The sequence below is a fragment of the Tamandua tetradactyla genome, chromosome 10, assembly GCF_023851605.1.
Source record: "Tamandua tetradactyla isolate mTamTet1 chromosome 10, mTamTet1.pri, whole genome shotgun sequence".
NCBI classification, from domain to species: Eukaryota; Metazoa; Chordata; class Mammalia; order Pilosa; family Myrmecophagidae; genus Tamandua; species Tamandua tetradactyla.
This window is the reverse complement of record NC_135336.1, coordinates 99,921,906-99,927,905: the sequence shown is the minus strand read 5'-3', so window position 1 is coordinate 99,927,905 and position 6,000 is coordinate 99,921,906.

Genomic DNA, 6,000 nt, shown 5'->3' with positions numbered 1-6,000 from the left:
GAGAGCCACTCCACTTAGGGTCAGTCTACCCAGGGCAGCCTATATTCAATGACTGATCACAGCAAGGGTTCAAAGGCCTGGTCAGTCTGGCCCACTGTGAGACAACTGAGTTGGCCATTTGACCCGAGAATTTCCCGTGGTGTTGGCTGAAGCTATCATGGAGCCTGCTGCATAGCTTGACTTCTCCCTCTGCCCCATCCTCTTCGTTCCCACCTTCCCACACGTATTGCTCTCATGGGCACTCTCTATAAACATACTGCACCCAAAACTCCATCTCAAAGTTGGCTTCCTGGAGAACCTAACCTACCATACTTGGTGCCAGGAGTTGACCAAGGGGGCAGGGTTTGGAGCCAGATAACTCACTACCTGTATGGCTGAGGACTACAGTGCTGGTGACAGGTAAAGCACAATAGCTCCTGGCACAAGTTGTGACCTACTTGTGGACTGGAATGGTATTCCAGTAAGTAGGGAGAAAGAGTAAACACAAGGATCATACCATTTGGTGGGAAATATGGTTGCTCTAGGAAATGAAAACAAAAGACTGAGACTCTGGAGTTAACAGGCAACTGAAAGCCAAGTGTGAAAGCCACAGGGCTTCCTAGGGCCCTACAGGAGGCTCTTATCTTCTATGGCAGGAGGATGGAGAAAGCTAAGTCATAAGCCAGGACTTATACACCAGGGTAGCTGAGCCCCAGAGAAGGTCAAACTCACAGTTACAGCAAAGAATGGGACCCCAAAACATGGAATATGGACTTCTGGGTTGATGTTCCTGAAAGTCTTAAATTCCCAGATTCTCCTGAATGCCTGGAGCCTACAGAAGTGGGCCACCTCTCCTATTAGATGCTAGCACTCCCTGCTCTCTTGAAGATAATGTAAAGCCCTCTCCTCTGTATGACAACATATGTCACCCTCAGGATTTTACTACCCTTCCCTCCTGCCCACTAGACCTATGAGAAGGGTTAGGTCACAGCACAGTCCAGCCAGGGAAGTGCCAAGCCTAATAAGGAAGAAAAGGGACTTTTCCCCAAAGGAGCTCTAGTCACAGCTGGAACAAGTGGGACTGATTCTCAAAGTTCTTAACCAGGGGGACTGGGCCATAAGATTGGACAAGGGAGAGTTTATTAACTGAGGGTAATCTCCCAAGATACAAAATTTCACACCCTGGCCAGCACCCTAGGAGCAGATGTTATGAACTTGCTACTAGGATGGTTCCTAGATGCATGGTAAAAGTAACAGTCCATATCAAGCAAGAGGGAAATTGTCAGAATTGTCAAGGTAGAAGGTAAAGGAAGGGTGTTCTAGTTTGCTAGCTGCCGGAATGTGACACACCATAGATGGATTGGCTTTTAATAAAAGGGGATTTATTTTGTTTGTTCTTCAGAAGAAAGGCAGCTAACTTTCCACTGAGGTTCTTTCTTACGTGGAAGGCAGAAGATGGTCTCTGCTGGTCTTCTCTCCAGGCCCCTGGGTTCCAACAACTTTCCCTGGGGTGACTTCTTTCTGCATCTCCAAAGGCCTGGGCTGAGCTGCTAGTGCTGAGATGAGGAATGCTGAGCTGCTTAGCAGTGCTACATTGCGATCTCTCATTTAAGCACCAGCTGATTAAGCCAAACGTCACTCATGGCAGCAGACACGCCTCCTAGCTGACTGCAGATGTAATTAGCAACAGATGAGGTTCACGTACCATTGGCTTATGTCCGCAGCAACAAGACTAGGTATGCTCACCTGGCCAAGTTGACAACTGAATCTAACTAACAAAAAGGGTGTGAAAGGCCCAGGAAGAGGGCTTGCAGGAATGGGTATAGGATGCAGGGCCAAGATCTTCCAGATGACTACATTCCATGGGAAGTCCTGGAGGTTACACTGTTGACTAGGGTTTATGGAAACATGCTGGTGAGAAGAGCACCAACCTCACTAAACAACTCATAGGGGGTGGTTCCCTCTACAGACAGGGCATATGGTAGGAGAAGCTATGGGAACCAAGCTCAGGAAAGCAAAAGACATGAAAGGATGCCAAAAAATAGAGGCCAGGTATCAGTGCTTAACTGTCAGAAGACAGATGGATACAATTATTGCAGCGAACAGAAAGGTTGGTGTGGCAGCTAACCTGCAGAGATTTATGGAGATGGTTAATGGGATGCACCATCCTTAGGGAGGCAAAATACACATGCAGTCATCACGGGTATTACTCAGCTTGGATCATCAGAAGAAACAAGAATGGATGATCAGAGAATGAGGACAATTGCCCCGTTAGAAAGTCAGGATCCCTGACCTGAGCCAATTTTCAGACCGGTGGTCTGTTGACTGGAAAGAAGACTGGGTCCCCAGGGGAAAGGACTGTGACACACCACAGCAAGTAGATCTTACAACAATTCTCTCATTCCTTTCTCAAGGAGATCTAAAGCCATTTATAACTGTATACTGGGGAAAAGAGACTATCGGGACATCTCAAGGACTGTAGGACACAGTGTTGGAGTTGACAGTGATACTTAAGACCAAAGGTTTCCCATGCCTCTTTATTAAAAAGGGGGCATTTTGAGGACTGGTAATACTTGAAGTCCTGGCTTATAATGGGTTCTCTGGGTCCGTGAGCCACGGCGTGGTCCTGCCTCAAGGCACCAAGTTATAATTAGGATAGACTTAGATGGCAGTCGGTGCAAACACCCCTGAATCCTTGGCTTATGGTGCAAGGGAAATCATAGTGGGGGGTGATAAATGGACACATCTGAATGTGCCCCACCCCTAGCCCAGGTAGTGAACAAAACGGTGCACCCAGGGGGTGGGGGTGGAAATTAATGCTATGCTTGACGATCTAAAGAATGCAGGGGTGGTGATTTCCATCATATCTCCATTTAATTTACCAGGCTGGCCCCAGAAGAAATAGAAGACTCCTGGAGGATGATAACAGACTATGGCAAGCAAAACCAAGAACTAGCCTCAATGTTCGGCCAGCTGTAGTATTTCTGCTAGAGCAGATAGCACAGCCTCAGGTATGTGGTATGCCCCGTTGAGTTGGTGAATGCCTTCTGTTCCATCCTGGTAAGAAAGTCAGAAACAGCTCACATTCACATGGAATGAATAAAAGTGTGCATTTAGTTTTGCCTTGGGATTATGTTGACTCACCCACTTTCTGTCCCAATTTAGTCCCAAGAGACTTGAGCAATCCAAAGAATTTCACACTGAGTTGCTACATTGATGATACCATGCTAATTGGGAGATAGCATAAAAGGTTAAAGCACTGGATGTCTTATAAGGTATATAAGCTCCAACAGGTCAGAGATAAACCCTGAAAAGACTCAGAGGTCTACCACATTAGTAAAATTTTTAGGGGTCAAACACTGACGGCCATTCTGGGTAAAGAACCAAATTCTGTAGCTTTTATCTCTCAGCTGCAGAGAGATAAAAGAGAGATGCACGATGCCTGGGAGGCTATTGTGGACAACGTAACCTACAAAGATAGAAAAAAAAAGTATTCCTTTTCACTTGAGCAGAGCAGTATTATAAAACCAGAAATTCTAAATGCACTTAACTCCTTGATGATCTACGAAAGCCATTACCTGTAGATAATACCACATATTGTTCAGTTACTGTTTTTGTAAGAACAATTACTACTTGACAACTAAGAAATAAAACTACCCAGTAACATAACAGAAATGCCAAAACTCATATGCTCTTAACTCTCCTCCTCTCTCCAATACCATAGAATGTGTTCAAGCTATTCTAATTTGAACAAATGTTTCCCATTTATTTCTCCCTGTTTATCAGAACTATTAAGAGCCAAAGCACTGAGAGATGGAATCAAGCTTCTGAATGGATGGGAAATATCACAAGCAATTCAGGAATCATGTTTGGTCCTTTCCACCCATCCAAAGTATATTCTATTCTAATATGTCTCTCCTACTTTCAAATCATCATTAACTATTCTGTTAGCCTGCTGTCAGCAATCACTTTCTAATATGTCTCTCTGAATCTGCTGTCTTGTCTGTCACTAATTCTCTATATGGAAGTGACTGCCCTAAATTGGAAATCACATTTGGTCTATTTCCTGCTTAAACTTTTCAGTAGTTTACCATCACTCTCAGGAAAAAAGACAACAGTCTTGAATATGACTTACCAGACACTGCCTGATCCCGACCTACCTCTTGGCTTTGATTTTGTGGTTCATGCACGGTGATTGAGAGAGGAAAGTTCTCCTGGATTGAGCTTCAGAAAGAGAAGAGGCTGCAGTTCCTCCAGGCAAGCACTTGACTCAAGTATCAGCCCCTGGAATTGAGCTGGTGGGTTGGTTTTCTGAAGCTAAGGTGCTCTGCTTTGGTACATCTTCATCTAGAAGAATTTTTGTTGCCATGAAAATTCATTTTTACTATTTGGTAAGTTCAAAATCTCAGCCAGGAAGGGGGACAGTTAGTGCCATTCCACTTGCCCTGTCCAGAGCATGTCGCTCTGCAGCCTGTCTCTGTTCCACCATTGAGCGCGGCACTGAGTGCCATTGGGTTCATCTCCTTTCCCATTTACAAGTAAGAGACTAGGGATAACATTTCGAAGATAACTGAGGTTAAACGTAACAAAAAATGAAGGGCTTTTACAAGTCACTCTGGGGTGAGATTCTTGAATTCATACTTATTCTCAGTCCAGTCTACTTTAGATTTTACCCCTATTGAATTTGCAAATTTCCTGCTGACCCCACATTTCCGTATCCAGTGGGGCCTTCTAAGATCAGTGTTCTGGGACCCCTCAGTTCCCCTGAAAACTGCAGACTCTTCCATCCTCCCTGGAAATCCCCTCCTTAGCGCCTGAGGCTTGCCTCCTATCCCCAGGACCTTCACTTCTTGGGCTCCTCTTCCCTTCCCAGGTAACCCCAGGCCTCTATCCTTTGCCCTCCACATGCTCTCCCCAGAAGCTTTTTCCTTTCGAGGTTTTCATCCCCATGTCTTCTGTGACTCCACAGCCTCTGTTCCAGACATGAATGCATCCCAGGGCTTTGGACCCTTGGGGTTAACTCCTGGTGGACATGTCCTCCTAGGCCAGCCGTATCTGAGTCTCTGGCATGGGAAGGGGGCCCTGGCATGTGTATTTTTTAAAGCTGCCCAAGCCATTTTGAGATGTAGTCAAAATTGAGGTGCCCTGATGCACCTGAACTTGAGTAGTCACCCCACACACCCTACGGCCCCCCGAAACAAACCCCTGCTTTCTCTGTGGCAGTTTTCTCTGTGGTGCACCCCCAGGTAGAAACTTGTGGTCCATGTAGACTACCTTTTCGTTGCAACTCTTTGCAGCCCCCATGGCTATGGCTACCTAGTTTCGGGTGCTGAACATGTCCCCCTCATTGAGGCTTGTCCCCCAGGCTCTCACTGTCTTACTGAGCTGCAGGAGAAGCTTCCTGGCGTGTGTCCTCTGCACTGGCCTCCCCACTCCAGTCCTTGGAATCCCACCTTCACAAGTCTTTCACAGGCTGCAAGGTCAGTGGGCTTCAGCCCCTGCCACTTCTTGCAGTGTGCTCAGAACCCAAGAACCAACAAACAGGGCTAGTTCCCTGAAAAGACAGCCTATTTCCTATCTCTGCACATCATCTCAAGCTGCTGCCTTTTCCAGTTTCTTTGGTCTGATCTTGGCTTGGGGGTCACCTCCAGGATGCTTTTACTGAACCCCCAGGGAAAGCCCCACACCCCTGTGTGTGCTCTTGGCTTCTGGAGCCAGTCCATGTGTCCTTCCTCACCTTGCCATGCCCCGCTGTGGTGATGGACTGGTCACCTGCCCAGCTGCTTTGTTCCCGTGGCACAGAAAAAAGCTCATAAATGCACGTGGGACCCAACGGAATGAGCTGTCCCTGCTAACCCTTGAAATGCATCATCCAAGAGCAGGATGAGTGGATTTGGGAAATCGCTGAGTTGAAGGGTTTACCTAGGGGAAATGGGGATCAGGGCTTGAAGGGCCTCCTGGAAAGGACATGAGAGCAGCCTGGGAGGCAGGACATGGGGTGTGGAATGTGTCGAGGCCTGG